This window comes from Pelodiscus sinensis, chromosome 2, assembly GCF_049634645.1.
Source record: "Pelodiscus sinensis isolate JC-2024 chromosome 2, ASM4963464v1, whole genome shotgun sequence".
NCBI lineage: Eukaryota > Metazoa > Chordata > Testudines > Trionychidae > Pelodiscus > Pelodiscus sinensis.
In genome coordinates, this window is record NC_134712.1 from 180066646 (window position 1) to 180074067 (window position 7422).

The window sequence follows — 7422 nt, forward strand, 5'->3', positions numbered from 1 at the left end:
TACATTCTTTTTAGCCTAAGACTGGTTTCAGTGCAGCCAACTCTCATGATTTTGTCTTGAGTCTCAGGATAATTATTGCTCCAACTCCTGGGGTCAGTGGAGATGTGATGATTTCAGTCGTCATTCTTCAAAACTAAAACCAGTAAGTTTCTAGCCCTTGTGGCTGGGGAGAAGGCTCCAAAATGTGGCCCCCGTGCACTCACAAGGCTCAAAAAGCAGAAGGTAATAAAATGAACACCAAATGTATTACTTTTGCATAATCTCATGATTTTAAAGCCAAGCTCATGATTTCTGGTGAGCCTGACTCATGATTTTTGAACATTTGAGGTTGGCAATACTGTGGTTTGTTTTTCCCCCCCCATGTGATTTGTTTTTGTTTGTTTTAAATAAGGGATCATCATTCAGTAAATAGACAGATTCTGAGTTCCTGGATACTTGGAAGGCGGCAGCAAGGTATGAAGGAATAAGCATTGGACTAGGAGAAGGGCAATCCTCAGTTTCCTTTTCCTTCCTTCCAGTCATCTCTCCTTCTCCTTCACTACTATTTTAAGTCCTTTATGGGACCATTTCCCCACCATTCTCCTCTTAAACTCCAACCTCAACTTCTTATGCTCATGTCAAGCTATTTTTTAAAATAACAGAAACAAAAACTAAAGCATGCTAAAACTACCCTGCTCCCAACAACTGTAAAATAACCTCCAAGATGCATGTGCAGCTTTTTGACCAACGGTATCCCCTTGTATTTGTAGCCATTGGCTTCATTTTCTGCTGCATACCCCTGTGTGGCTGCTTGTGGCCTGTCTTATTTAGGCCCCAATCCTGCGAGAAACTCTGTCTGGGTGGCTCCCTGACTTCACATTGAGCTCACTGCAGAATCAGGGCCTTAGATTGTGATCTCTTTGATGCAGACTATGCCTGTAGAGTGCCACGCATATTTTAGACACGGGAAAACCCCCAAACATAATAATTATAGCTCTGGTGTGAAACTGAATCATTGGCTTTGAACAGATTATTTAATCTTCTTGCCTTTGTTTTTCCCTTTATAAAATAGGGACAATAATACTTTCTCACTCACCTTCTAAGGGTTACGCACAGACTAATTACCGTAGTTAGTGCTGGCAAAGTGCTAATAAAAGCACGAAGTATTATCATTGGTAATGATTTCTTCATACCTCAGGGTCCTCCACTGAGCTCCAGCAGTAGTGACCTCAGGTTTGGGTAAAGAGCTCCCCTTACTATTTTAAATTTACTTTAAAATGTATCAAGAGGCATCTGGAGATCTGTCAGTCACAAGATCTTAAGATCTATGTCCCTCTGCCCCAACCTCTCTGCTGTTCTCCCTCCTCTTGCCTGAACTGTTTTCTTTCTCCAGCTGCATTTCCCTGACCTCCTGTTGGCCTCTGCTTGCTTGGAAGTGAGTAGCCACTTAGCATTAGTCCTATGTCATATGTCATCCTATCCTTATCCTTCCTCTAGCTTCTGAAATCAGCGTGTAGAATGGAATAGAGAATAATATCACTGCTCTAGAATTCTGTTGGACTGTTCAAAAGTCGGTAGAGAGGATACCATTATCTATGAAGGTCTCCCTGTATACTTCAGGTTAGGGATGTGAGTCTCCTGCTCCTATAAATATACTTGCACAACCATCATCCAACTAGTGTGAGTATAAACAGCAATGTAGCCATGGTAGCATGGCTTTGCCAGGCTGAGTACAAACTTACCTGTTGGTTTCTTGGCATCTATCAACTCCAATTACTATCTTTGACAATCTAGGACCTTTTCCATGTTAGGAATGTGGTTCCAGTTTAGCAAAATCAATTTTAAGCCAATCTTACACTGGTGCAAACCCCATAGTAGAGATGTACGTAAACGTTTGTAAAGCACCTTTTAACCCATCTTGTTTAATGAGGTATGTTATGGTTAGTAAATTGCTGCATTAAGCTAAATTGCTGTAATCACAATTTAAGCCAGTGTAAGTGCATTTGTCTGTATTAGTGGGTTTGCACCAGTGTAACTAGATTGGTTTTAAATCGATCAAGTTATACAGTGCTTGTTCTCTAATGTGGGCAAGACATCCTTTAGCTGTGTGGTTGTGGGTATAGGGATATCCATGTGACATAGAAGGGGAGGGGCTGGGAATGTCTGCTGTAGCTGAAATATAAGTGCTGATGTCTGTTCATTCTCATGCAAACAGACTGCTTGTAAAGGAATAATTCAGGAAGACTGGAGAGAAAAAAGGAGGGGCAAAGAGAACAAACACAAACCAGTCAGCTCCTGAAAAGCCCTCATTTCTCTTTTTCTGTCCATTTCCTTATTTGTTGTTTTATCTTAAGTTAAATTTAATTCATTTAATTAAGCTACTTCGAGTAGTCTCTGTGGGTTCTCCAATGCAGATATGCATGCACCCATGATTGGAGATTTCTGGTAGTGGCGCCTTTTTGATCTGTGTGCCTGCTCCAGACAAATTTATGCCCTACCACTCAAAGAGACATAGTTACTGCACATGGTGACTAACCTCTACTGCTATGAGTCTTCATTAAATTATTTTTCTTGAGGAAACATGTTTTGTTTGTATGTCTTGTGAAAGGTGAGGGTTTCGTGTGTCCTTGTAATATGGGAGCTATGATGTGATCCACTTTACCATTGTTTCCATGTGGTTGTAAATACCTAAATAGCACTAAAACTGAGATGTAATTGGGTTTTTTTTTCTTAAAAGACCAAAACCATTATTTTAAGATTTCAACTCAGCAAAAGTGCAAGGGCCAGATCTCCAGATGGTGCAAACTGTTATGTTGCCCTGGAAGCCGGAATATATATAAATATATAAATGTTTTAAAAATTATACATTCATTTACAATTTTCCAGTTATAAAGAAGAGCTGAAGATCTGGATCTTTCACAAAAACTGATATTAATATTCTCTTAAAACAGAGCAGGAGGTATGCAAAATATTCCCTATGGTGCTTCTGAAGTTTGGCTGACAGAAGGGGAAAGTGCCTTTGGATTGTGTGCACAGTGGAATGTGGATAGACAGAGAAGAGGTTAAAAGTAAGATTTGCTCCTGATTTTGTTTTTTGTGTGCAAAAGATGAATTTCTCCCTGGAAAAGGAGATGTGATTGACCCAGCCTATGCTTTGTTCTGCTGAACAGCTTCATAGGCGTACACTGTAAGGCTACATGCACAGTCAGGCCTGGAAAGGCCTTTAGCTGCAGCTTGTTAAAAGGATTAGGGTTACTGGAAAGAAAGGCTTGTGGGAGGGAGATTGCACTCTTGATTAGAAAGGCCCTCCAACTGGCTGCCCTTAGTAAAGGAGAAAAGACATTTTGTATCTTCGTTTTGCTGCTGTGCCAAAGTGTGAAGGTTTTTTGGCTATTTATGCTGCTAAGAGGGACCCCTTTGTTTATTTTTTTCCTTCCTCTTTGCCACAGAGTGGACCCAGGGATGTTCTTTCTTCAGCTTGCCATTTGGGAGTCTCTTTAGAGCTTCCAAGAAATCCTGTATGTCTAGAGGCAAGAAACCACCATCATTTCTAGAAGTTGGCAACATCCATCCGTTTCTGAGTTCACTTCCATGGGGGTTACAGAAATTACATTTGTAAAAAGGAGATTGGAAAAACCAAGTAGAAAATCACTGAATTCCAACTTTTTGTAATAAGAATTTGTTTGACATGCAAAAAAAAAAAAAAGCAAATTTCCAGTTTTCTTTATTTTCCGTAGAAAAAATGTGGTGGGATAGGTTCAGAGTGGGGTAGAATTTGCCAATGCACAAAGGCTCATTAGATGCTAGGATGCACTGAAATTCAAGTTCACTTAAGCTGTTTTAAAAATTCCTGCCAAAAATGCTTTTTTTTTTTTTTTTTTTTTTTTTTAAATTTGAAGTAAAAGAGGCGTCTCCATACTCTGTGCACAAGAAAATCAGATGTGACTGAAGTGGAAGTGATTATTATGAATATACAGCTACACATAAAATCAGAAATTCCATCACGTGGCACTTTACTGACTCCCATGTGTTTGGCAGCAGGGCTGGAACCTAGATGCACAACACAGACCTTGGCCACTTGAGCTATCAGCAAGGGAGCTGACGGCCTCCGTGGGCCTCTAGGCAAAGTGTGTGTGGGGTGGCTCCATGCTTCCGGAAGGGGCAGGGCCTCGGATAGAAGGGGCGGGGCTAGAGCAGCCAGCTCTCAGTGCGGCCTGGAGCACATGGCGTAGTACTCCACTGGCGATTTAAAGGGCCTGGGGCTCTGGCTGCTGTAGTAGCAGCAGCAACCAGGAGCTCCAGGCCCCTTTGAATTGCTGGGCTCTGGAGCAATTGCCCCTCACATCTTCCCGGTTGGCAAGTTTTGCTATCAGTATAACAAATACCACTGGGCTATGTCTACACTCGCGGCTTCTTGCGTGAGAAATATGCAAATGAGGCTAAGCGTGGAATATCGCGGTGCCTCATTTGCATACCTAATGAGCCGCCATTTTTGCAGAAGAGGCTCTTGCGCCAGGAGCTGTCTACACTGCCTCTTCTGGCGCAAGAAAAACCCTCTTGCACAATGCAGCTATGCTGATTATTTTCAGGAATAGCGGCATTGCGCAAGAGGGTTTTTCTTGCGCCAGAAGGGGCAGTGTAGACAACTCCTTCTGGCGCAAGAGCCTCTTCTGCAAAAATGGCGTCTCATTAGGTATGCAAATGAGGCTCAGCGATATTCCATGCTTAGCCTCATTTGCAACTTTCTCGCGCAAGAAGCCGCGAGTGTAGACATAGCCCTAGTGTATTGTCATCTTCTGTGTAGCCCACCCATCAGAGGAGGCTGAGGTATATTTTGCTAGTTGGCTTCACAGCAGTTTGCTGACAGCAGAGGAATGGTGAGACCCAGGAATCTTGGATTCCATTACTAGTTCTGGAAAGGAGGTCTCCAGTGGTCATAGGCTCATCTGCTGCTGTTCTTCCACACCTGACCCCCTGATTCCTGTCCCACCAGCCTAACCTGTCCCTTCTGAGTTCTAATCTTGTCTGTCACTCCTCCTTCCTGTAGTTCCTGAGACAGGTCTCATCACTTAGCCAGTCCCCATTTTGGTTTCCCCATCTGAGTCTCAGCTTTTCCCCATGGTTGCTCTCAGTATCAGTTTCTTCCTTCGGGAACCTCAAGGTCCTCATCTCAGCCCTCCACCACTCTTCTTCTAATCTCATTCTTCCCTCCCTGTGTCCATCTCCCCAACTTCTTATTCAACCGGTGCCAACGCAAAGGCTATGCACCTCTAACATTTCTGGTCTGAAGAGGTGCCAAAGCCACGTGTGGATTTTCTGTACCAGAGTGAATTCCTTCCAAATATGGAAATTGTTATGTTGTAATTTCCTAGGTTAGGCTGCTGAAATGGTGGTAACTGCTTGTGAACATGACCAGCTATATGTCTGACTTGCCATTTGTGTGCAGTCATGGTAGTTGCTTCCACAAATTATGGAAGTCACAGTTGTGCACCTGTAGACTCCTCAAGTTCTGGCTCTGTAAGAAGGAGCCCATTTCCCCAGGAATGCAGGATTGCGCCCCACAATGTGTTTAGCTGTGTTTTATCCAGCATGTAACAACTGGTGGCTTTTTTCTCACTTTGTGGAGGACCTTTATTTTTCATTGTTGGACCTAGACTTTGCACTGACCCAAGGATTTTTCTGAAGCAGGCACTTCACTGGGCTCAGAGTAATGACAATTCTATCCAAAAGCAAGTTACATTTTCAGTGTGAAAAGATGCCATGCAAAGCAACGACTGATTTCTTTTTCATTCATGCCAACTGAGTCTTAAAGCCTGCTCTGGAAAAAGGGAATGGCTTGATATGCCTTTATCTTGTCACTCTCGCTCACTGGCTAAGTCTGGCTACATCTAGACTACTGTGCTGTGTAGATGCTCCCTATTTGGAAGAGGTTTTTTCAGAAAAAAAAGCAGTCTAGATGGGGGTTTTCACGCAACCCTCCCCCTTTTTCAAAAGAACCCTTATTCCTCAAAGAATGAGATTTACAGGGTTCTTTCAAAAAGGGGTTTTTTTTTGCGCAACCCTCCCATCTAGACTGCTTTTTTTTTTTTTTAAAAAAAACCTTTTCTGAAAAAGGGATCAGAATAAGATATGCAAATTTGTGCCTAATTAGCATATCTTCTTTTGGAAGCTGCGGGTAGTCCAGACATAACCGGTGTGTCTACACTGCAGAGCTTAACTCGAAATAAGTTACACAAATTGAGCTACGTTAATTGCATATCTTATTTCAAAGTAGGGAGTGTCTACCCAGCACTTATTTCAAAATAGAGCACTCTTCCTCTGGCTTCCCTTATTCCTCGTATAATGAGGGTTACAGAAGTCGGAGTAACAAGTCCTCCAGCTTGATGGTATTTTGACACTATTTTGAAATAACTGCCGACTGTGTAGACGTGGCCTAAGTTATTTTGTAATAGCACTAGTTATTTCAAAATAGTGTTGCAGTGTAGACGTAGTTGCTTTTACAGCCCATGTGCTGGTTGGGAGTGGGTTTTCTTTTTAGTTACAGGCTAACAGTGCATTTTGCACCATCCCTCTTGCCTTTTTTCCTGCTCATGTGCGGATTCTTTTGTGTGTCAACCTTGACTTAGTAAATGGCAAGTTTTATTGTTTCTTGGGATTTCTGGATCTTTGTACAAAATGTTGAACTGCCCACCTGGAATAGATGAAAGTGGGAGCAGACTGGATTGACTCCTCTATTTGTATGCATCTTTCCTTCTGATTTTGCTTTCCCTCCATGACCACTGACATAAAGGTTCTTGGTTCTTAAGGAGGCAGCAGCACTCACCGGACAATATCACATTGTTGATGAAAGTTAAACCTATACACCACTGTAGAGAGTCAGCCTGGCTTCCCGCTGACTCAGAAGAGGAAACTTCCCTAAAACCCGTTGGTGGGTGAGGCCAGAACACCCAGTCCCGCCCCCAAGAAACAGGAAGCCAGGGTTGGGAGTATAAGAAGGACAGCTCCCAGCTCAGTTGGGTCTCAGCCCCCAAGTAGGGCAGAGGCTCTCTCCCAGCCCCAGCGTCGGAGGGCCTTGCTACACTGTTCTTCAGCAGATGACTGTGTTGGGCTGCCCGGGCTGTTACCAGGCCCTGAGCTGAGGCCTAGACCGCGCTGACTGCAGCTGGAGCGGGATCCTGAGACACGCCGGCGGGAGCTGCCGCTTGTACCCTCCAGTCAATCCAGACCCCCCCGAATGTCTGCAGAGCCCAGCCGAGGGGCCGGACCACCTGGACCTTTAACAGACCCAGATCCTGAGCCTATGGACATGCTGCCACCGCCACCATCCCTGGCTGATGCCAAGGAGCGACCTCCGAGTCAGGTAGGCCACCAGGGTGAACAGGGAAGTGGCCCAGGGACTGCCGACCTTGGGGCAGCTGAGGATATAGAGGCTTGGTTGGGCAG

The 7422-nt window shown here is 43.9% G+C and overlaps 1 long non-coding RNA gene across 2 annotated transcripts; it reads left to right on the forward strand.

Annotated features, from left to right (window-relative positions):
• The first annotated feature begins 92 nt into the window (after window positions 1-92).
• Window positions 93-3818, forward strand: LOC142827283 (uncharacterized). Of its 2 annotated transcripts, none has more exons than XR_012901918.1 (3): window positions 93-453; window positions 2931-3047; window positions 3429-3818. It is a non-coding gene; the product is annotated as an uncharacterized LOC142827283 (long non-coding RNA). The 2 variants fall into 2 exon arrangements; XR_012901919.1 differs by having other exon boundaries at window positions 119-222.
• Window positions 3819-7422: the final 3604 nt, after the last annotated feature.